Source organism: Rhineura floridana, chromosome 5 (genome assembly GCF_030035675.1).
Source record: "Rhineura floridana isolate rRhiFlo1 chromosome 5, rRhiFlo1.hap2, whole genome shotgun sequence".
Classification (NCBI taxonomy): domain Eukaryota; kingdom Metazoa; phylum Chordata; class Lepidosauria; order Squamata; family Rhineuridae; genus Rhineura; species Rhineura floridana.
In genome coordinates, this window is record NC_084484.1 from 65,071,624 (window position 1) to 65,097,274 (window position 25,651).

Genomic DNA, 25,651 nt, shown 5'->3' on the forward strand with positions numbered 1-25,651 from the left:
CTTTCCTCTGCCTTCGATTCCATTGACAGGCCTCGATTATGGGAGAAATTAGTTAGGACAGATATTGATAAGCGCCTTCTTAGATTAATTATAGAATTATATACTGATATTACAGCTAGGGTAAGAATGGGCCCACAAGGGTCCTTGTCAGACCCCATTTTATTGAAGAGAGGAGTAAAACAGGGCTGTCTACTTGCTCCCTTTTTATTTAATTTCTATATTAATGATATTGTAGAGGCCATGAAGTCACAAAGTTTTTTCTCCCCTTCGCTCAATGGACAGACAATCTCAATATTAATGTATGCTGATGACATGGCTCTTATTTCTTATACTGAGATTGGCCTCAGAAGATTATTGGCCAGACTAGCTGTATACTATGAAATGGAAAAATTGAAGATAAACTACAACAAAACTAAAGTAGTAATTTTTGGCAAAAGTAATATTAAACATAGATGGACAATTAATACCCAACTAATTGAGCAGTGTCCCTCCTTTAAATACCTGGGCATCACCTTTCATAAGTCCCTTTTGTGGAAAGTACATTTATCTAATGTCTTGGTAACTGCTCAGCAAACAGTAGGTGCCATTTTGTCATTTTTCTATGCTGAGGACAATTGGTAGCCCCTGCACTTAAAATATTTCAAGGCAAAGTGATAGCCCAGATGTTGTATGGGGTTGAGATCTGGGGGTGGGATGAGAAGGTCATAGCCCAATTGGAAGTAGTCCAAAATAACTTTATAAGGAAGATCTTGGGCCTCCCCCAGGGTACCCCTGCTGCCTATTTAAGGATGTTGGTAGGACTACCTTCCATCGCTGTTAGAGTACATCTTGCATTGTTGGGCCACTATAGAAAATTAGAAAACCTCCAAGAATCCCATCTTGCCAAACTCTGTTTTCTCCATTACACAGCTGGAAACCAGTGGACCAAATTTTTGTCACCCATTTTACAAACATATTCCTTACCATCTCTGGGAGAACTTAGTATGTGGAACAGAGAAAATATTAGAGACTGGCTTTTTGAAAAGGATGCTAACGAAGACGCAATGGCAATACAATCATCCAAATTTTCAACTTGGTACTATCATTATAAAAAACACAGAAGTCTTTCTCAATATCTGGTTAACATAACCAATCCGCCACTGAGAAGGGCTTTAACATCCCTTCGCCTGCAGACCATGCCCTCTGCATATCTTGAAGGGAGGTTTCGTAAGCTCCCTGTCGAACAACGCCTCTGTCCTTGTGGCGTTGGTCAAGTGGAGGATGTTATCCATTATGTCCTCCACTGTCTGTCAGGCCCAGGATGTGACTCAGGAACCAGACCAGCAGTTATAGTTAATTCGTGTTTTATTAGGGTAATGTCCAAACAAAGACTGCGTTTTCTCATGAAGCAATACAGGGATACAGGTCCTGCGGCATTGGAAGAAAGTTGACAGAGCAAGGGACTTCTTCCCGCCTGTTCTTTAAGAAGGGGCCAAACGGGCGCGCAATCTTTCGCTCCTCCTTAACTGCCCCTCAGGTACTGCCCGCCTTCCCCCCCTTCTCTTCTGTCTTTTCAGCTGTCTGCATGTGCGCGGTGAGGGGGGAAGCATCACCCCCTCCTCTTCTGAAGTTTCCGATTCCAGGATGGGGGATAGGGGAGGGGCTGATGGTAAACTGCCTCCCCGCTTTTCGGCTGTGAGCAGCCCTCCCTCTTCCCCCTCTTGCTCTGAGCCTGAAAGAGGGGGAGGCGTGAGAATGTCCAGGGAGGGCTCAGGCTCCCCGTTGCTAAGCGACCTTATCACTGGCAGTTCCTCTGTTTCGTCTTCGCTCCAAAGGGGGGAAGTTCCTCCCCCTTCCTTCTGCCATCCATCCGAATACTCTTCTCCCAACTCTCCAGGATCCAGCTCCCCGGGATTGGGACCCCAGCTCTGCCTTCCGACACCATCCCCCCTCCCAGGCTGTGCCCCCCTCCCCTTGTCTGGCTTGGGACGGTGGGGAAAATGTTGATGGAAAAGTTTTACCAATTCTGGAGCATGCACATCAGCTGCATCTTCCCATGATCTGTCAGCCACCCCATAGCCTTTCCAGTGAATCAAGTACTGCAGCTTGTGGCGTCTGATCCTGGAATCTAAGATCTCCTCAACTTCAAACTCAAGCTGCTCATTTACCAGGAGTGGAGCTCCGGGAGGTTCCTCCGGCCGTAACTCACTGGGAGGGGCGGCTTTCGTTAAGAGGGATCGATGGAACACAGGATGTATTTAAAACGTGTCTGGCAGCTTCAGTCGGTACGCCACGGGATTAATTTGAGTTTCTATTTCGAAAGGACCCACCCTCTTGTCTTGTAATTTTCTACATTTGCCCGGCATCTGGAGGAAGCGGGTGGACAGCCATACCTGGTCTCCCGGTTGAAGGGGGGGGCCCTCCTTCCTGTGCAGGTCAGCAACTCGCTTGTACTCCGTTTTGGCTTCGTTTAACTGCTGTTTCAGTGTCTGTTGCGCCGCTTGCAATTCCTTAAGGAAGTTCTCAGCTGCCGGTACCAGCATTCCTTCTGAGCTGCTTGGAAAGACTTTAGGATGGAATCCATAACTAGCGAAGAACGGGGTTTGTTGAGTGCTGGAGTGCAGAGAATTGTTGTAGGCGAACTCTGCAAAATGCAAATATGATACCCAGTCAGTCTGTTGATAGGACACATAACTTCGTAAATATCTTTCCAAAACGGCGTTCAAGCGTTCCGTCTGCCCATCTGTCTGGGGGTGATGGGCGGAGGAGAGTTTTAGTTCCGTCTGCAACTGTTTCCACATTGCTCTCCAAAATTTGGCTGTGAACTGAGTTCCTCGGTCTGAGACTACGCTGTTTGGCAATCCATGCAGCCGGTAGACTTCTTTTATGAATAACTTGGCCGTTTCTTTAGCCTCTAAGGCCCCTGCACAAGGAAGAAAGTGTGCCATTTTGGTAAGTAGATCCACCACTACTAAGATGGCTGTCATTCCTTGGGACTTGGGTAGATCAGTTATAAAATCCATGGAGAGGTCCTTCCAGGGTTCGTGTGGGACAGGCAACGGTTGTAACAGTCCTGCTGGTGTCCCTGTTTGTGTTTTTGTCCACAGACAGACAGAGCAGGACTTTACATAACTCTCAATATCCCGACACATTTTAGGCCACCAGAAGTCCTTGGCCACGTTCTGAATGGTCTTGTAAATCCCAAAGTGTCCCGCTGTGATGGAATCATGACACTGGCATAGGATTCTGAGCCTTAATTCCCCTTCTGGCACATATCTGGTGGTTTTGAACCATAACAGTCCATTTCTCCAGTGAAAGGTTACTTCTGAGTCTTGACCTTGTCCCGTCTCCTGCTGATATTTTAGCATGTCTGCATCTTCTTGTTGTGCCTTTTTGAGTTCCTCTTCCCATGAAGGCTGGCATACTCCCAACGTTAATTTCTCTGGCGGGATTACGTACTGAGGCTGGTCCTCGGATTCACTTTCTTTGTATTGTGGCTGTCTGGATAAGGCATCCGCTCTCTGGTTTTTGGCTTGGGCATGGTAAGTAATCTGGAAGTTAAACCTAGTGAAGAACTGGGACCATCTTATCTGTCTCTGGTTCAGCTTTCTGGCTGTTTGGAGGCTTTCAAGATTCTTGTGGTCGGAGCGCACTTCAATTCGATGAGAGGCCCCCTCTAGGTACTGTCTCCAGTTTTCAAAAGAGTCCTTGATGGCCAGCAGCTCCTTCTCCCAAACTGTGTAGTTCTTCTCTGCAGGCTTTAACTTCCGAGAGAAGTACGCACAGGGGTGCAGCTCCTTCCCTTCTTGGTCTAATTGTAGCAGGACCCCCCCCCCGATGGCAAAATCTGAAGCATCTGCTTCCACTACGAAAGGGCGGTTCGGATCAGCAAAGCGCAGAATGGGCTCAGTAGCAAACCTTCTCTTCAGCTCCTCAAAGGCCTCGGTGGCGTTCTCTGTCCATTGAAACTTCTTCTTCCCCCTTAAACAGTCAGTCAGAGGAGCTGTTAATTTGGAAAACCCTGGAATGAACTTTCTGTAATAATTGGCAAACCCCAAAAACCGTTGTACATCCTTTTTGGTGACAGGTTGGCCCCAGTCCAATATGCAGCTTACTTTCCCTGGGTCCATCTCCACGCCTTCCGCTGAGATTCGATATCCAAGGAAGTCTAGAGACTTGAGGTCAAATCCACATTTCTCTAATTTAGCATACAGGTGATTTTCTCTCAGTCTCTTCAACACCGTCTTCACATGCTGGTCGTGGTCTTCCTGGTTCTTTGAGAACACCAGGATATCATCTAAGTAACAGATTACATACGTGTCCAACAAGTCTCTAAACACGTCGTTCATGAATTTTTGAAAAATTCCTGGACTTCCACAAAGCCCGAACGGCATGACCAGGTATTCATACTGTCCGTAAGTGGTCAAGAATCCTGTTTTCCATTCATCTCCTTCCTTCATTCTGATCAGATTGTACGCTCCTCTCAAATCCAACTTCGTGAAGATTTTGCAGAGCGCAGTCGGTCCAGCAACTCTGAGATCAGGGGCAGCGGATAGCTGTTGGGGATGGTGATCTGGTTCAATGCGCGATAGTCGTTACAGGGTCTGAGTCCCCCCCCTTCTTTTTCACAAACAATAGTTGCGCTCCAGCAGGGGATTGTGAAGGGCGTATGAATCCTCGCCTCAGGTTTTTATCCAGGAATTCCTTCAGGGCCTCCCTCTCATTCTCTGAGAGAGTAGATTCTCCCTGATGGGATGCTGGCTCCTGGCACTAGATCAATCGCACAGTCGTAAGGGCGGTGGGGGGGTAAAGTCTCTGCCTCTTTTTCATCAAACACATCTTTGAATTCTTCATACTTTGGCGGCAGGGTCACTTGCTCGATCTCTTGCACTGCCCCCGCTAAGGTGTTCTTGATTCCTTCAGGTTGACAGTTCTCCTGGCAATACTGTGAGGTGAACCACACCACCGCCTCCTTCCAACTTATTTTGGGTTCATGCTTTGCTAGCCGGGGCATTCCCAGAATCACCTCAAAGTTCGAGAGATCTGACACGTATAGCAAAATGAACTCTTTGTGCCCAGGGATTTGAAGTTTCACTTCCTCCGTGGCTTGTGTCACCCCTCCTGACTTCAGGGGTCTCCCATCGATAGTCTCCACAGCTAGGGGAGTGTCCAGTTTCCACCGGGAAATTCCATGACGCTTGACTAACTTTGCATCAATAAAATTTGTGGAGGCTCCACTGTCAATTAAGGCAGTGGAATTAAACACCACTCCTCTGGAAGTTGTAATCCAAATAGGCAAGACCAACACCCCCTTTGAGGGAGGTTGGATCATTGGGGGGCCTTTATACAATGCTGCCCCCAGTCCACCGGCCTGCACGTGGACTGGGTGTTCTAGTTTCCCGACGGCTCAGCTTTCCCCCCTTTCAGTCCACAGTCTCTGGCCACGTGGCCCAGCTTTGAACAATAAAAGCATAAACGTTCTCGACGTCGTCTTTCCTTTTCTTCTTCTGACAATCTTGGCCTAGCCCCTCCCTGTCCCTCAGTTGCATTACCTGCCATCCCTGCAGAGGGAAGGGTCTTGCTGCGGGATGCCGAGGCTGAGTATCTCGGGACCTCCTGCTTCCTTTCCAGGCGCCTTCCTTCCATCCGGTGATCTATCTGTAGGCATAGCCGGATGAGCCCTGGTAGGTCAGCGGGGGGGGGAGGTCCTGGCCAACTCATCCAGGATTTCAGCATTTAATCCACTCCGGTACATAAACATCAGGGTGGCGTCATTGTAACCAGTTTCCTGGGACAGAATTTTAAAAGCGTTAGTGTACTCGGAAACAGTCCCTTTAGCTTGCTTCAGAGCGCCTAGTTGCCGCGCTACTGTTTCAGCTCTTTGCGGGTCTTGGAACATCTCGGTCATCTCCTGTATAAATCCTCTGTACCTTCTTAAGACAGTATCCTTTCTCACGAGATACGGAGTCACCCATTTTGCAGCTTCTCCCTCCAGGAGGCTAATCACGAAGGCCACTTTAGCCCCATCGTCTGGAAATTCCGTGTGCCTGACATCCAGATATAACTCACATTGAGCCACGAAAGTTGCCAACTGATCACTTTGTCCTGCGTATTTTGGGGGCAATCCAATGGGAACCTTTACTGCGGCAGCTGGAGGGGCTGTTTGCATCTGGTCTATCGTGGCCTTCAAGGTTTGATTATCCGTCTTCAGCGCCTTGACTGCTGCTAGCAGGGCTTGAACATCCGTCTGCAAATCAGCTACCTTAGTCCTCAAGAGTTTCACTTCTTCCGTCTCAGAAGTGGGGTTCGTCCCCCCCCGCTGCTCCCTTTGACATCTTGTCCCAGTCAAGTGAAGAGAGCGTTGAGGGTGATTTAGGTGGCTCTGTCAAGCTGTCAGGCCCAGGATGTGACTCAGGAACCAGACCAGCGGTTGTAGTTAATTCGTGTTTTATTAGGGTAATGTCCAAACAAAGACTGCGTTTTCTCATGAAGCAATACAGGGATACAGGTCCTGCGGCATTGGGAGAAAGTTGACAGAGCAAGGGACTTCTTCCCGCCTGTTCTTTAAGAAGGGGCCAAACGGGTGCGCAATCTTTCGCTCCTCCTTAACTGCCCCTCAGGTACTGCCCGCCTTCCCCCCCTTCTCTCCTGTCTTTTCAGCTGTCTGCGTGTGCGCGGTGAGGGGGGAAGCATCACCCCCTCCTCTTCTGAAGTTTCCGATTCCAGGATGGGGGATAGGGGAGGGGCTGATGGTAAACTGCCTCCCCGCTTTTCGGCTGTGAGCAGCCCTCCCTCTTCCCCCTCTTGCTCTGAGCCTGAAAGAGGGGGAGGCGTGAGAATGTCCAGGGAGGGTTCAGGCTCCCCGTTGCTAAGCGGCCTTATCACTGGCAGTTCCTCTGTTTCGTCTTCGCTCCAAAGGGGGGAAGCCCCTTCCCTCTGCCATCCATCCGAATACTCTTCTCCCAAATCTCCGGGATTGGGACCCCAGCTCTGCCTTCCGACACTGTCCAATTTACAATGTGATCAGGCCCAAATTACTAATGGTGGATTAACTTAAGGGTTCTGATGTCGAAAAACTGAACTATCTTCTTGCAGACGTGTTTCCGACTGTTAGCAACCAAGTCACTACTTTTGCCCTGCTCTCACTCAAACTTAGAAAGAAATACTTGTTCTTAGTTGTAGCACTGGTTTTAGCTTGTTGTAATCCTTTTTTCCTATATTTAATGTTTTTTCATTATCTTATTGTATAATTTTATTTTATTGCTTGAATGTTGTTGTATTTTATAGTATGTTATTGTATGTTTATGTTATGACTTGTGGTTACAACATTAAACTTTACTTACTTGTCAGGGAAGGGGTTAGTGTTATGGGTTTGGGGGTTGAGATAGATAATTTCTATGAGTCCCCTTTCCAGCCTCTGATTTGGGACCTGCGCCTGGAGGTGGGCTGTGCAGCTGAGACCTGTTCTGTTGGTCAGATGAATCTGCTTTGTTAGTCTGTTAGAGTGGCCAGGTGGGCTAAAGGGTCTACCAAGTGGCCATTAACTGGCGAATGGGCCAGGGAGATCCTATGTTATTGAAACACTTCAGGAGAGCCCCCCCCTTCCTGGGGCCAAAGAGAGGCTTGTGTTTTTAGTTGAGTCTGAGGAAAGGACTGGTCCCTGCACGATGGCTTCAGGATACTTCCTATAAGCCTGATGGAAAAGCAAGATCTATTGGAGTGCTAATGCTTTGAACCCCTCCATCTTAAGCTCAGGTTGGAATGCGTGTAAATAAAAACCTTATTTTCTAAAAGACTCCACATTCTCTGCTGACCTTTTTTCCAAGGAAAGCAAACCCTGAGTAAGTGCAGGGACCCCTGGAAAACTCTCACCGCTCAGAGATTGGTGTGGCACACAACAGATTATTACCTTCTATATTCATGCTAGACTCATGTTATAAGTCTCAGTAGTTTTACAGTTTGTACATGTTTATTTGGAAGAAAGTTCCCAGAGTTAATTGGGAGTTACAGTTGTTATGTGCCTTCAAGTTGATTTCAAATTATGGCGACCCTATGAATCAGTGACCTCTAAGAGCATCTGTTATAAACTACCCTGTTCAGATCTTGTAAGTTCAGGTCTGTGGCTTCCTTTATGGAATCAATCCATCTCTTCTTTGGCCTTCCTCTTTTTCTACTCCCTTCTGTTTTTCCCAGCATTATTGCCTTTTCTAGTGAATCATGTCTTCTTATTATGTATCCAAAGTGTGATAACCTCAGTTTCATCATTTTGGCTTCTAGTGATAGTTCTGGTTTGATTTGTTCTAACACCCAATTATTTGTCTTTTTCACAGTCCATGGTATGCGCAAAGCTCTCCTCCAACACCACATTTCAAATGAGTTGATTTTTCTCTTATCTGCTTTTTTCACTGTCTAACTTTCACATCCATATATAGAGATCGGGAATACCATGGTCTGAATGATCCTGACTTTAGTGTTCAGTGATACATCTTTGCATTTGAGGACCTTTTCTAGTTCTCTCATAGCTGCCTTCCCAGTCCTAGCCCTCTTCTGATTTCTTGACTATTGTCTCCATTTTAGTGAATGACTGTGCCAAGGTATTGATAGTCCTTAACAAGAACTATGTCCTCATTGTCAACTCTAAAGTTTCATAAATCTTCTGTTCTCATTACTTTAGTCTTCTTGACATTCAGCTGTAGTCCTGCTTTTGTGCTTTCCTCTTGAACTTTCATCAGCATTCACTTCAAATCATTACTGGTTTCTGCTAATAGTATGGTATCTTGGTCCAATCCCGCTTTCTGTATGATACGTTCAGCGTCTAGATTAAACAAGTAGGGGAACCAATTGGTTTCTCCACATTCTGTCCTTACAGTAGCCTCTTGTCCAGAGTATAGGTTGCGCATCAGGACAATCAGATGCTGTTGCTACCCCAATTTCTTTTAAAGCGTTCCATAGTTTTTCATGATCTACACCAGCCTTTCCCAACCTTTGGGTCCCCAGATGTTGCTGGACTACAATACCCATCATTCCTGACCATTGGCCATGCTGGCTGGGGCTAATGGGAGTTGTAGTTCAGCAACATCTGGGGACCCAAAGGTTGGGAAAGGCTGAACTACACAATCAAAGGCTTTGCTGTAATCTATAAAACACAGGGTGATTTCCTTCTGAAATTCCTTGGTCCATTCCATTATCCAACGTATGTTTGCGATATGATCTCTGGTGCCTCTTCCCTTTCTAAATCCAGCTTGGACATCTGGCATTTCTTGCTTCATATATGGTAAGAGCCTTTCTTGTAGAATCTTGAGCATTACTTTACTTGCATGGGATATTAAGGCAATAATTCGATAATTACTGCATTCCCTGGGATCTCCTTTTTTTGGAATCGGGATGTATGTGGAATGCTTCCAGTCTGTGGACCATTGTTTAGTTTTCCATATTTGTTGACAAATTTTTGTCCAAATTTGGACAAATTCAGTCTCAGTAGCCTGCAGCAACTGTATTGGTATGCCATCTGATCCTGATGATTTGTTTCTTCCAAGTATTTTAAGAGCAGCTTTTACCTCACATTGTAAAATGTCTGGTTCTTTATCATTCGGTTCCTCCGTGAATGAATCTGTCATCCTTGCATCTCTTTTATAGAGTTGTTCAGTGTATTGCTTCCATCTTTTATTTTATCTCGGTCAGTCAGTGTGTTCCCCTGTTGATTATTCAACATCCCTACCCTTGGTTTAAATTTCCCTTTAATTTCTCTAATCTTTTGGAATAGGGTCTTGTTCTACCCATATGTTGTCCTCTTCTATTTCTATACAATAATCATTGTAATAGTTCTCTTTGTCCCTATGTACTAGCCACTGTATTGTTGCATTTAGGGTTCTGACCGTGTTTCTATCTCCTTTTGCTTTTGGCTTTCCTTCTCTCTTTAACCATTTTAAGAGTTTCTTCAGTTATCCATTGAGGTATTTCTCTCTTTTTAACTAGAGGTATTGTCTTCTTGCCTTCTTCCCTGATAATGTCTCTGACTTCAATCCATAGTTCTTCTGGTTCTCTGTCAACTAAGTTTAACACCTCAAATTTGTTCCTTGTTTGATCTTTATATTCTTCTGGGATGTTATTTTTTTAAAAATTTCACATTATGATTGCTTTGTTGTTCTTCTTTAGCTTTACTCTGATTTTCAATATTACCAGTTCATGATCTGTACTGCAGTCTGCTCCTGGTCTTGTTTTCGCAGAAAGTATGGAACTTCTCCATCTTCTGCTACCAATTATATAATCAATTTAATTCCTATATTGACCATTTGGTGATGTCCACGTGTACAGCCATCTTTTCAGTTGCCCAAAAATGTGTTTGCAAGAAACAAATTATTGGCTTCACAGAATTCAATTAAGTCTTTCTCCTGCTTCATTTCTATCTCCTAAGCCCCATTTCCCCACAATTCCTAGTTCTTCTCTGTTCCCTACTTTTGCATTCCAGTCCCCCATGATTATCAGAACATCTTGTTTTGGTGTGTGATCAATTTCTTCTTGTACTTCTGCGTAAAATCTCTCCAATTCCTCTTCTTCTGTGTTTTCTGTTGGAGCATATACTTGGATGATGGTTATGTTAATAGGTTTCCCATTAAATCTCATTGATATTACTCGCTCAGACCTTGCGTTATAGCTCCTAATTGCTTTTGCTACATCACTTCTCACTATTAAAGCAACCCCGTTACTTAATTTCTCATTTGCTGCATAAAATATTTTGTAGATGCCTGACTGAAAGTGTCCCATTCTTGTCCATTTTAATTCACTCACACCAAGTATTGTATCCTGTAGGATGCACACTTTAACGCCAAATGGTGCATCCTCTAGTGCACTCCACTCAATGATCTACTGGGGAAGAAAATGGATGAGTAGTGCTGTGACTAATGGCGCCACTGGGTCAAAGCCAAATGGAGGCCCAGATGCTGATGTGCACAGATGTGAAAGGAGAGTCCGGAGTTAGACGTACACAATAGGAACATAGAATGTGAGAAGCATGAACCAGGGAAAGTTAGAAATTGTCAAGCAACATTACAATACTTGGTGTGAATGAATTAAAATGGATGGGAGTTACAGTACTTTTTTTTAATTATTAGATTTTGCCCTTAGAATTTGCTCACATAGCGAAATGGACATGATCAGAATGTGAGTAGATCCACATAATGTCTGCTATGTAGTAGAATGTCTGCTTGGTAGCATTCAACTCTCATTCCAACACATTAATTTCGCCAAAGTTTAAGAACATAAGAACATAAGAAGAGCCTGCTGGATCAGGCCAGTGGCCCATCTAGTCCAGCATCCTGTTCTCACAGTGGCCAACCAGGTGCCTGGGGGAAGCCCGCAAGCAGGACCCGAGTGCAAGAACACTCTCCCCTCCTGAGGCTTCCGGCAACTGGTTTTCAGAAGCATGCTGCCTCTGACTAGGGTGGCAGAGCACAGCCATCATGGCTAGTAGCCATTGATAGCCCTGTCCTCCATGAATTTGTCTAATCTTCTTTTAAAGCAAATTCCATAGTTTAACTATGCGCTGAGTAAAGAAGTACTTCCTTTTGTCTGTCCTGAATCTTCCAACATTCAGCTTCTTTGAATGTCCACGAGTTCTAGTATTATGAGAGAGGGAGAAGAACTTTTCTCTATCCACTTTCTCAATGCCATGCATAATTTTATACACTTCTATCATGTCTCCTCTGACCCGCCTTTTCTCTAAACTAAAAAGCCCCAAATGCTGCAACCTTTCCTCGTAAGGGAGTCGCTCCATCCCCTTGATCATTCTGGTTGCCCTCTTCTGAACCTTTTCCAACTCTATAATATCCTTTTTGAGATGAGGCGACCAGAACTGTACACAGTATTCCAAATGCGGCCGCACCATAGATTTATACAACGGCATTATGATATCGGCTGTTTTATTTTCAATACCTTTCCTAATTATCGCTAGCATGGAATTTGCCTTTTTCACAGCTGCCGCACACTGGGTCGACATTTTCATCGTGCTGTCCACTACAACCCCGAGGTCTCTGTCCTGGTCGGTCACCGCCAGTTCAGACCCCATGAGCGTATATGTGAAATTAAGATTTTTTGCTCCAATATGCATAATTTTACACTTGTTTATATTGAATTGCATTTGCCATTTTTCCGCCCATTCACTCAGTTTGGAGAGGTCTTTTTGGAGCTCTTCGCAATCCCTTTTTGTTTTAACAACCCTGAACAATTTAGTGTCGTCAGCAAACTTGGCCACCTCACTGCTCACTCCTAATTCTAGGTCATTAATGAACAAGTTGAAAAGTACAGGTCCCAATACTGATCCTTGAGGGACTCCACTTTCTACAGCCCTCCATTGGGAGAACTGTCCGTTTATTCCTACTCTCTGCTTTCTGCTTCTTAACCAATTCCTTATCCACAAGAGGACCTCTCCTCTTATTCCATGACTGCTAAGCTTCCTCAGAAGCCTTTGGTGAGGTACCTTGTCAAACGCTTTTTGAAAGTCTAAGTACACTATGTCCACTGGATCACCTCTATCTATATGCTTGTTGACACTCTCAAAGAATTCTAACAGGTTACTGAGACAGGACTTTCCCTTGCAGAAGCCATGCTGGCTCTGCTTCAGCAAGGCTTGTTCTTCTATGTGCTTAGTTAATCTAGCTTTAATCATACTTTCTACCAGTTTTCCAGGGACAGAAGTTAAGCTAACTGGCCTGTAATTTCCGGGATCCCCTCTGGATCCCTTTTTGAAGATTGGCGTTACATTTGCCACTTTCCAGTCCTCAGGCACGGAGGAGGACCCAAGGGACAAGTTACATATTTTAGTTAGCAGATCAGCAATTTCACCTTTGAGTTCTTTGAGAACTCTCGGGTGGATGCCATCCGGGCCCGGTGATTTGTCAGTTTTTATATTGTCCATTAAGCTTAGAACTTCCTCTCTCGTTACCACTATTTGTCTCAGTTCCTCAGAATCCCTTCCTGCAAATGTTAGTTCAGGTTCAGGGATCTGCCCTATATCTTCCACTGTGAAGACAGATGCAAAGAATTCATTTAGCTTCTCTGCAATCTCCTTATCGTTCTTTAGTACACCTTTGACTCCCTTATCATCCAAGGGTCCAATTGTCTCCCTAGATGGTCTCCTGCTTTGAATGTATTTATAGAATTTTTTGTTGCTGGTTTTTATGTTCTTAGCAATGTGCTCCTCAAATTCTTTTTTAGCATCCCTTATTGTTTTCTTGCATTTCTTTTGCCAGAGTTTGTGTTCTTTTTTATTTTCTTCATTTGGACAAGACTTCCATTTTTTGAAGGAAGACTTTTTGCCTCTAAGAGCTTCCTTGACTTTGCTCGTTAACCATGCTGGCATCTTCTTGGCCCTGGCGGTACCTTTTCTGATCTGCGGTATGCACTCCAGTTGAGCTTCTAATATAGTGTTTTTAAACAACTTCCAAGCATTTTCGAGTGATGTGACCCTCTGGACTTTGTTTTTCAGCTTTCTTTTTACCAATCCCCTCATTTTTGTGAAGTTTCCTCTTTTGAAGTCAAATGTGACCGTGTTGGATTTTCTTGGCAATTGGCCAGTTACATGTATGTTTAATTTAATAGCACTGTGGTCACTGCTCCCAATCGGTTCAACAACACTTACATCTCGCACCAGGTCCCGGTCCCCACTGAGGATTAAGTCCAGGGTTGCCGTCCCTCTGGTCGGTTCCATGACCAACTGGTCTAGGGAATAGTCATTTAGAATATCTAGAAACTTTAGAATATCTAGAAACTTTGCTTCTTTGTCATGACTGGAACACATATGCAACCAGTCTATGTCCGGGTAGTTGAAGTCACCCATTACTACCACATTTCCTAGTTTGGATGCTTCCTCAATTTCATATCTCATCTCAAGGTCTCCCTGAGCATTTAAATTTAAATTTAAATGTTCTTGGATAGCACCTCATGTGCAAGTCAGTGCAGACTCATTTTTAATTAAGAAATAAAATAACCAAAAATGGTTTCATCGTGGTGTGGCAAATGTGAACTGAGTTGTTAGCTAGGCACATGGCAAAGAAATAACTCAGTCACTCACTCCACTATGTGCATTGTAAGAATCTACTCCACCCACATTATATGGTTGGCCATATAAAATTGCCTTAAATTTGACTGCAGCCCTATGTAAACTTACTTGGGTGTAAGCATCGCTGCACACAGTGGGCTTGACAGTTGACTTCTGGCAGATGGACAAGCTGGCATGTTTAAAAATGTGGGTGGATCATCATCTAAAGTATACATGCATAGACTTGGGCATGATCCAGGCAAAGCTGAACACTTATAAATCTTGTTGATTTAAACACAAATATAATCCACTAAAATGGGTGCTTTGAGTCTAAATGTGCATAATTCTGGCCAGCATGTTGCCATTATTTTTATTTTTTTTAAAACCTTATCTAGGACAGTTCTAACAAGACTGAATTTTCCATTATCCCCCCCCCCAGATTAGATTCAGGAAGTGATGAGGGGAACTTTATTCCTCTTTTATGTACATATAAAAATAAATCCTTCAATGTTAAATATGTGCAAAGCATTTTTGAATTCTTGTATATCATTGCATATCAATGAAAGGGCTGCCAGAAGCAACTAGTGGAAAAGTTATATTTTTATTATCGGCGTGATAATATCAGGGGCAGGAGAGTCAGACCAGGATGAAGACAAAACAGTATGAAAGCAAAGAAGCTGTTTGGTTGTTGCTGTGAGCCTTTGCACAGGAATGAAAGAGAGAGAGATTGTGGGTGCCTTCCATTCATACACCTCAGCAGATGCTAAAAATCTCAATGTGTAACCAAGACCTGCCGTCTGCCAAGACATTGTACATTCCCACAAAATGCCCTAACATGTCTTATCTGTATCTTTATAGCTAAATATATAGTCTTCTTCCTTGTCGTTCCTCTCTCTCTCTCTGTCTCTCTCTCTCTCTGGTTTCATAATGGAGGGGAAAATGTTAGATTAGAAAACTTCAATTAAGCCTTTAAAAAGACCATCTGCTGAATGCTGACTGGGGTTTCATGTAAACAAAATGCCTGCGCTGGTTACAAACAAATGATCTTATCTATTGTATTGTGTTACAAATTAAAATTAGATTAAGCCACCTACATGGTACCACTGCTGAATCTTAAATTTCTTATGGAAACTGAATGTTTGCTGCAAGTGTTCATTCGGCCTGATGAGAGCCTCATTATTTTTGTACCAGCCGTACACACTGGGTATAGCATAATCAAAGCCTGGGGGTACGTATTAATTATCCTTTTGAATAGTGATGAAATTTTTAAAAGATCTCCTTTAGGCTCACATCATCAGCAGATGAAACAAAGCTTTGCACAGCTTGCAAGCAGTGGCTCACATGTGTTTTTACATCTGTTCAGGATATTTCAATTTGAAGCGCAACAAGCCAAGTCTGGGATTAAAGACCAGGATAAAAAAAAGACAGGGGGGAAGGGGGAAGACAGGGCTTCAACAACTAACCGCTCATACCCTTACCAGGCGAGTGAGAGCAGGACCCTTGTTTTAAAATGCACACAGACATCATCATCATCATATTATTATTATTGTTATTATTCCCAGGACTAATTAGCAGTCACTTGATATTCTTTGTTGACTGGTGAGCCAAGCAAGATTTCAATTTTGTGCCCCTGGCAGTAGATGTGGACTTGTTATTTTCTCATGCATTTTGGGTTGTGTTTTTTTCCCTTTAGATTAAAGAGAAAGGGCTGACATTCCAAACCTATGTGAATTTACAGGGAAGTAAGACCCACCTATTTCAGTGTCATTCATTAAGCATGCTTCGGGTCACAGTGCCAGTCCTCCAGAATTCGAGGCAGCGTGCAGTTCCTTCGAGATGTCATGAAATGTTGGTCTACTTGTCTGAATGCATCAAATGTAAAATATTAGACAACTGGGTAATCTAAGAGTGCTACACAGAAAATGCATGGTAAAGGTATGTAGATTTTCTGGCCCATGTAAGTGTTTTTGTTGTAATCAAATTGTAATACAAATTGAAAATGTGAAGTCCAGACCCTATGAAAGTGATAAAGTCCTGCACTATCTTAAAACTGATCATAAAAACGGAGCTTTTGAATGACATGTGAAAAGTGTGGTTTTTGTTTCCATGCTACAAAATATAATGTTTTAGGGCCAAACAGCATGCTATATTACTGTATTTAATGTGACTGATTTTTACAACAAAAACAGCTGCCCAGGGATGGGTGAGAAATTCAGGGCAGATCCACACTTTACATTTAAAGCACATTACTTCCCCCAAAGAGTTCAGACCTGGGTTCAAGACTGAATCTGCCTCATGGTTGGATTACTGCAATGCACTCTATCTGGGGCTTTCCTTGAGGTTGGTCTAGGGGCTGCTGCTGGTGCAGAACATGGTGGCTAGGTTGCTGGTGGAGAAAAACTACTCCCAGCATATAACATCTTGCTTGCAGGATTTACGTTAGCTGCCAATTTGCTACTGGGCCAGGTTCAAGGTGTTGGTGCTAACATATAAGGCCCTATAAGCTTAGGACCCAGCTACTTGAGAGACCCCCTTATCCCTTATATAAGTAGGTTACTGAGGTCTGCAGAAGATTTTCTCCTGCAAGTTCCAACAATATCAGATGCCTGCGCTACAGTAACTTTTCTCTGGAAAATCATCCTTTTCGAGATATGATCGATGCCCACTATCTGCAGTTTCTGGAAACAATTGAAGACATTAATGTTTTAAATTGTTGTAACCACCCAGAGAGCTTTGGCTATGGGGCGGTATACAAATGAAATAAATAAATAAATAATTTTTTCTTCTGACAGGCTTTCCCAGCTGGATGAATGGATCTCTACCACATGTGGCAATTTTGTTTTATTTTAAAAATATTTGCTGTCTTTTGAGTTTTAACTCTTTTTTTTGTTTTTATTGTATGTCACCTTGAGATTATTATAGAAGGCTAACAACTACAACAACAAGAAGAACAATAACAATAGAAATAATAGAAATGCACAGTAAAATGCTGGTGAATTTTCATGAGGACATTTTTTAAAAAAATAAATAAATAAATCACAAATGGATGTGGAATTGTTGCAATCTGAACTTAAGAATAGAAAACTGAAACAAAATTAAATCAACGGATTTATCCATCCCTAGCCCAGGGGAGCGGGGGAGACAAGATCATCCACAGAGTGGATGGAGGGGGTTTCTAAAGTTCTCTAGTGAAGTCCCAATAAAAACCTGTCTCTATAGTCAGCTGTGGCCTTGACGCTTTGTCAGCTGGGGCTCCCCCTAGCTCGTGGAGCAGGCTCCCTCGCTAGAGTGCTCTGAATTTATATGTGTAGCTGGGGGCCTTGACGCTTCATCAGCTGGGGCTCCCTCTAGCTCGTGAAGCAGGCTCCCTCGCTAGGGTGCTCTGAATTTATATGTGTGGCTGGTCCCTCCCAGCTACTGCTGCCAGCCAATGATGTGTTAATTGAGGCTGATGGCTCAACTATCAGCTGGGGCTTAACTCCTTAGGATTATCTCAGGCTTCCTTCCTTTGAAGGCAGGCTTCCTTCCTTAGTGAGGGGCAGGGCTGTTTAAGGACTTTGACTAGTGGTACTAAGAAAGGTTGACTAGCTTTTAGACTATTTTTATTTTATTTGCTGACAACAACCACTTTTTCAGTGCAAGTTCCCCTGTAGTTTTAAGTGGTGCCTTGCACTCTGGCCTGGACAAACTAGACAAGCTTTTGGCTGCTTTAATCTAAGCAAGGGGCTGCGACTTCCAGGCGAGTCTTTTGTTTGTTTGTTTGTTTTCCCACCTAGAACAGCCTGACCTTTCTTTAAGCTTGTGGTTGTGCTGCCCTTTTTAGTAAAGACTGAGCTGACTCTCTCCCTGTATGTATTGGTGGAGTTTCCTTTTTCCCCTTCTCTCCGACTGGAATTTAGCCTTGTTTACAGTGTCCCCTGAAGCTTTCCTGCTAGGGTGGTGTTGAAAACTAGCTTTCTATAGGCTCCCTTCTCCTAGGATCTGTCTCCTAAGATATAGGTTCTTTCAGGATTTGGCTCCTAGCTCAGGGTGACCTTAGACTGCCCTTATTACTTATTGCTCTGAACTGTTTTAGTTCAATTAAATAATGAAATAAATGGGAGCTACTTACCCTCTTTTCGCTCTGCTGCTTAACTCGCCTTGACACTTTGTCAGCTGGGGCCTTGACACTTCATCAGCTGGGGCTCCCTGTAGCTCATGGAGCAGCAAAGTCCAGGGAAAGTCCTCACAGTCCAGGGAACCTGAGTGAGAGGACAAAGAAGGAGTCACTGCCCCTGTTTTAAAAGCAGGACTACAGCTGAACATAAAGAAGACTAAAGTAATGACAACAGAAGAATTATGTCACTTTAAAGTTGAGAATGAGGACATTGAACTTGTCAAGGATTAGCAATACCTTGGCACAGTCATTAACCAAAATGGAGACAATAGTCAAGAAATCAGAAGAAGGCTAGGACTGGGGAGGGCAGCTATGAGAGAACTAGAAAAGGTCCTCAAATGCAAAGATGTATCAATGAACACTAAAGTCAGGATCATTCAGACCATGGTATTCCTGATCTCTATATATGGATGTGAAAGCTAAACAGTGAAAAAAGTGGATAAGAGAAAAATCAACTCATTTGAAATGTGGTGTTGGAGGAGAGCTTTGCGCATACCATGGACTGCAAAAAAGACAAATAATTGGGTGTTAGAACAAATTAAACCAGAACTGTCACTAGAAGCTAAAATGATGAAACTGAGGTTATCATACTTTGGATACATAATAAGAAGACATGATTCACTAGAAAAAACAATAATGCTGGGAAAAACAGAAGGGAGTAGAAAAAGAGGAAGGCCAAAGAAGAGATGGATTGATTCACCTATTTTTTATGGTTTTAATTTTTCTCATAGTTTAATTCTTTTTTAATAGTATACTTTGTATGTTTTAATTGGTGTTGTTTTTACTTGTAAGCCGCTCTGAGTCCTATTGGAAAAAGGGCAGGGTAGAAATAAAGTTTATTATTATTATTATTATTCCATAAAGGAAGCCACACACCTGAACTTGCAACCTCTGAACATGGTGGTTCACAACAGATGCTATTGGAAGTTGTTGATTCATAGGGTTGCCATAAGTCATAATTGACTTGAAGGCACATAACAACAACTACAAAATCTGTCAGTTTTGGTTCCTCTCAGTTTCTCATTTTTCCAGTCTTAAGTTCAGTTCATCCAATTTCCACATCAGCTAACAAACATTTTTTTAAAAAAGTATGCATTTTGTATGTATTTATCCTAATATATGCACTATTTCAAGCACTTTTCCCTAATATGCATTTTTTACATTATTTTCACTAACATGTTCACTTTTGTGCACACTTTCCTCCAGTTTATGCTTCTTCTCTTTTTTTGACACATTATTTGGTTGGAGAACTGCATTGCAAAATTCAGTGGCATAAGAATTTCAAAGAATGTCTGCATTTCAGTTTGTGTATGGGTTCAGGATGTGCTCATTAGATAGATTCATGTTCAAATGTGAAATAAACAAATTTCTTCCCCATCGCTACCCTGAGCCCATCAAGCCCCCTACCTGCCCCCTCAGAGTCCCACCTTAAGGCCAGAACAAGCCAGATCCTAGAAACCAGATCATACCAGGGTGAAGGAAAGAGATCTCTGTCTATCACTCCCTAGCAATAAACAAGCAACACTTATGACCAGGTCATAGCCTTTCTTGAGCAGCATTCAGGATGGTATGGATCCACAAAGGGAAAGGCATGTGTGGAGTTGCCAGCCAGGCACCCCAGCAGGGCTCCTTTTCCTTGGGTAGTGGTTCAACAAATGTAGCATCTCACATCAACCCCCCCCCAACTGACGGAGGGCAAGTATGTGAACTGGGGAGCCTCCTCTGCTTTTGGAGACTCTCTGTGCCATTTAGAATCCTGCATGATTAGGATTCTAAATTGCCTGGGGAGCTCCATGAGTAGAGGAGGCTCCTCACTTCACATGGTCATCCTCCATGAGTTGGAGAGCCACAGGGATGGCAACACAGTAGTGGAACTTAGTGCACTCATTCCTACTCACACTGCCTACATGTAAGATAGACACGCAAGCAGCATACCCTATAGGGTTTAGCTTAAACCTGGATACAATTCAAAGTATGCTAACTTGTCAACTCTTACTTTATATCCATGTGCAAATGAATGCAAATATCATCAATTAATTAATCAAGTAAAACTAGTGTTATGGGTTTGGGGATTGAGATAGATGATTTCTATGAGTCCCTTTCCTCTGATTTGGAACCCTGTGCCTAGTGGTGGGCTCTGCAGTTGAGAAAACTGCTCCACTGTTCAGATGAGTCTTCTTTGTGAATTTAATAGAGTGGCCAGGTGGGCTAATGGGTTTGTCAAGTGCCCATTAACTGGTGAATGGGCCAGGGAGATCCTATTTCAAGGAAACCAAACCCTGGGCAGACACAGGGACCCCTGGAAGTCTCACACCACTCAGAGATTGGGGTGGCATGCAACACTATTATATTAATTGACTTCTTTGACTGTCCTAATAGTAACTAGATCAGAACTTGAAGATAAAGAATCAATGGAGAATTAGTGTATTTTGCACACAAAAAGGACAATAATTACCAAAAAAAGGAGGGTGTTCACACATGCATGTTTCTCTGTTGAAGCCTGCTACATGAACTTGCTTGGGGAGGGTAGCTGGCCCAACCTTGCAACCCCTCATGCATTATTTTTAATGCAGGATTTGTGTGAACCCTTTATAGGCAAGTGCCTGTAGGAGAAGTTATCAGGGAAACGTTTTTCTGAGCACACTAAAAATTGAGCAGCTAAAGTGACCTAATATATTTGTCATATTTATTTTAAAAAATTGTGCTTGCAGACTGAGGCTTTGCATGCCAAGTTTCAGCCTAAAGCAAATTTTAACAATGGCATTTGAAAACCCTAAAAATAGGAATTTTGTTATGGAAGTGCTGACACAATGTTATCTATAATGGTAAAAATAGCACAGTTGTAATTAAAAGTTGCACAGTATACTTTCACAAACAAGGAGTATGGCCTGATCTTACAAGCCTCTAAGCTTACTGCTTGTGTAAATAAACATATATCTTTGGGACACATACCTGCTTTGTCAGTCCATACATGTTGCCCTGGTGCTCTTGCGAGCAAACCTAGGATATTATTGTGTGCCTCATGGATGACAGCCACCTCTGTCAGCTGCTGCATGGTGCACAGCTGTGGCTTGGCACAGGTTTGTGGAGGAGAAGGAAACAGGGATGTCATGCTGAGATGATGCTAGAATCAACTAATCAGCACAGCATCCTAAAGCCATTTGGACAACCACAGAGTCAGATGCTTTGACACAATGCTATGTACATAATAATTGGTAGCCATCCTTTAGAATGAGATTGCAACAGACGTTCATCGCAGAGAGGACAAGCCTCATGGGCATTGTATAGGATGTTGTTGTGTATAAACTGGTGCAAGCCAGTCTTTGCAGCATTTCTAATGTGCATATCTCTAGATTTGGAATGTCAGGAAAATCAACAGTACACTTTTCTTAATATTTGAATAACAGTAACAAGAAGAACATGTTTTATGCCTATGAGGTAAGTTTTCTTGTACCACAAATTAATTGTAATAAAATATCTTGCTAATAGAAGAGGCCAAAACCTTTGATTCTTTTTATATGTGAACAGGGGATCTGAAAGCCCCTCCCCTCTCCAACAAACAGATGCACACACCTTCCTTCATTTGCAAACTTATTTTTACATTCAGAAGATGTTGACCGGGGGCAGCGGTTCTGGAGAAAACGAAGACAGAAGTGCTTTGCACATACTGATCTTTCCTTGAGTTGTACTGGATGATGTTGTTCTGTTGCATGCTAGAAATACCCAGGTTTCCAACCATCACATGTGCTGAGTAATGCTTCAATCCTATGCATGCATATAAAACTGAATCCCATTGAAATCAGTGAGACATACTTCCAAGTGCATAACATTGAGCTGCATGTCCTATTGCTCCCTCATGGGCTGGTTCCATAGAAGTTTATGTAGAGATGCAGCCCTGCTTTTCTGAACTGTTGTACAGCATCTTACAGGGTGCTTTATTTCAACCCTTCTCCCATGAAATCGAAAATTATGGCAATTGATATATGTACATTTGTAGAGGAAGCCCCTATGACCATTCTGCCAGTTTTCTAATAGTTATTGGAAGTGTGTGTGTCCTAACCCAGCTGTGATTTCAATGGGATTTACTTCCACGTAAGAGTTCCCAGGATTGCAGCCTTAATCAACATGATTTTTATTTGTTTTTGTACTTTTTATAAATGCAGCATGCATCACTTAACCTTTCAATTTCTACTTCATTTCAGTAGCTGTCACTGGCTTTTTCAGGTTCTCTTTTTTATTATTACTATCATCTTGCTTTACTTTTTACTCTGTACCTTGTCCTATGTCTTCTTCCCATTCCCTTGGCCCTTTGAGAATTGTACTCATCCTTTCTAACAGATTCATGGCTACAGAGCCTGCCTGCAGAAAAATAGGTCCTTCTTCCTACTGCTGGGTGGGTGACAACCAGGAAATGGAATGCACAACCTAAGTCCAGACAAACACAGAGAAAGACATCCTTTCTCTGTACTGCCAGTTGCTTATCTGAAGTCTGCTCCTTCTACTGCAAAGGCTACATGTAGGAATGCAGGAGAAATTCATTGTTCACATTTTAATGTGAACCTACTGGTTTAGTGGTTAAGGTACTGGACTACGACCTGGGAGACCAGGGTTCGATTCCCCACACAGCCATGAAGCTCACTGGGTGCCCGTGGGCCAGTCACCGCCTCTCAGCCTCAGAGGAAGGCAATGGTAAACCACCTCTGAATACCGCTTACCATGAAAACCCTATTCATAGGGTCGCCATAAGTCGGAATCGACTTGAAGGCAGTACATTTACATTTATACCTAATTCACACTTCACTGAACCAATACAAGATCCAAAGCACAGATATCCTTCAAAATTTGCAGTTCTTTGAATGTTGTGATGTAATTCTCTAAACAATCAATGAATACAAAATGCATATCTTAGTAAAAATAGCATACAAAAATGCATTAATTAACCGAAATTGCTTACAAAACTGCATATAGAGAGGACAATAGGTCAGTGGCAGAACTCATAATTTCCATGCAGAAGGTCCCAGATTAGATTTCTGGCATCTTCAGGCAGGGCTTGGAAAGATTCCCTGTCTGAAATCCTGGAGAGCTGCTGCCAGTCAGTGTAGACAGCACTGAACGAGATGGACACTGGTCTGACTTGGTATAAAGTTTCTTACTTTCCTGTGCATATTTGGAGAAATGTACATGAAAATACACACACAGTTTTGGGTGAACTTCTAAAACAAAATTTGCTATCTAGTGTGGAAATGGGGAAAACTGAACTCAAGAATGAAAAAATGGGCAACCGAGAGAAATCAAAATGGACTGATTTAACCATTCCTAGCAACGTGTATTTCAGCCTTTTCCAGCCTTTGGGTCCCCAGATGTTGCTGGATTATAACTCCCATCAGCCCCAGCCAGCAAGGCCAATGGTCAGGGATGATTGGAACTGTAGTCCAGCAACATCTGGGGACCCAAAGGTTTGGAAAGGCTGACATGTTTTAAGTTTCCCCATAATGTGACTGCATATAACACTCCTATCATTTTATTTCATTTATTTATTTTAAATATTAAAAAACCACACTTAAATAGAAAATATAACATGGTATACAACATAAAAACACAATAGTACGACAACAACAGTAACAACAGTATAACATTCATCTGCTGAAGGAGTTGTCAAAATTATCTGGGCTGAAGAGAAGTCCAAAACATCTTTGCAGAGAGACATAAGAGGCTAGGCCAAACTGGATTCTTTCTTTGCTATTTGGTTTCCTTTTATTCATTTCATAAATGATCAGGCAGAGGCAAACAACTACCAACACAATATAAATCAGCTTGGCAACAATAACAGCAGTAGCACACTTACAGCCCGCTCAGCTCGGAAACACGTGGCGACATTCCTTTTTCCATGTTTATAGCCAGGACAGTCTTGAATAATAATACCTGTATGAAAAAAAAAGAACAGAAAGGATCAGTCACTTGAGAAAATGTTGTTATGTTGGTTTATTTTACAGACTTTTCTGAATTTTCTTGTGGTAATTGTTAAACTCTGTTATATTGGGGAAGGACCATATCTCAGTGATAGAGCATCTACTTTGCATGCAGAACGTCGGAGCTTTAATCCCTGGCATCCCCAGGTATGTCTGGGAGAGACCCCTGCCTAAAACCCTGGAGAGCCGAATAAGACAGCTTCCTCGTGTGTGTGTGTGTGTGTGCGCGCGCGCATGCATGCATACGCGCATTTCTAACCTACCCTTTACCATAAGGTCTCAGGGCACATTACACCAAAACATACATTTAAAAAACAAATGAAACAGTTAAAGTCATAAAACAAGAAAAGCATAAAAACAATTTAAAACTGTTCCATGTATAAAGTAATTAAATATAATTCTGTATATAAAAACGATGCAAACATTCACAATTAAAACATTTAAAAACAGTTCCACATATAAAATTCCACATATAAAAACAAATAAAAATACTTCTAGTCCAGATGCAGACTGGATAAAGATCTCCACTTAAAAGGCTTGTTGAAAGAAGCAGTTCTTCAGTAGACATCAAAAAGACATGGCACCTGTCTGATTTGTAATGGGAGAGAATTCCAAAGGGTGGAACTTGCCAGACTAAAAGCCTGATTCCTGTATCATGTGGAACAGACCTCCTGATAAGACAGTATCTGCAGGAGATCCTCTGCTGCAGAGCACAATGATCGACTGGGTATAAAAGATCTTTTCAGAGGAAGAAAGTTGAGCCCACTCTTTCAGGTTCAAGGTCTAGAACTGGGGTGGCTAACCTATGGCCTATCGCCGAGATGTGGCCCATTGCTTAATTTTTCCTGATCTGCAAAGGTGGCTCATGGGGGGGGCATAGGAGGTGTCTATGTGGTGTCTTCCCAGCAGAGTCAGTGCCACACTCATTAGAACAGGGATGGGGTGAGGTGAGGTGGCAGCAATAAGGATGGGGAAGCCTCTTGGTGGTGGTGGCAGTCCCGCCATAAAACTCACCCTTCCCAATTTCTCATTATAATGGTGCAATGTGTTTCAGCCGACTCACCCTTAAAAAAGGTCTCTGGCTGTGGCCCTATAGTCATGGCATGGCTTTAGCAACAGAGCATCCGTACTATTCTCAGGGCCTATCTACATTACTTAAAATCCTTTAATAGTCATTCCCTCTTCCCAGATAACTCTGGGTACAGTAGTTCTGTGAAGGGTGTGTGTGCTAAGGATCTCTAATAGAATTCTAGCCAAATTACAATTCCCAAGATTATTTGAAAACCCTCCCGCTTCTCTCTGTTCCTCCTCTCTCTCCTTGGTCACATCCACACCATACATGCAAAGCACTCTTATACCATTTAACAGTCGTGGCTTCCCCCGAAGAATTCTGGGAGTTAAAAACACTAAAGGTAAGTGCAAGGGAAGGCCAGTGATGGGTGTGGGGATGTGGTTGGGTAGAGTTCTGAGGACCAGATAGAGAATTCTGGAAGAACACATTCAGGGTCCAGC

At 42.9% G+C, this 25,651-nt stretch overlaps 1 protein-coding gene across 1 annotated transcript in view; it reads right to left on the reverse strand.

Moving 5' to 3' along the window:
- Positions 1 to 24,017: 24,017 nt before the first annotated feature.
- The window catches only part of CRLF2 (cytokine receptor like factor 2), an 88,183-nt gene continuing 86,549 nt past the window's right edge, over positions 24,018 to 25,651 (reverse strand). Inside the window, exon 8 of the mRNA XM_061629416.1 lies at positions 24,018 to 24,092. The gene's annotated coding sequence lies outside the window, so the exon portion shown is untranslated. The remainder of the gene's footprint in view (positions 24,093 to 25,651) is intronic.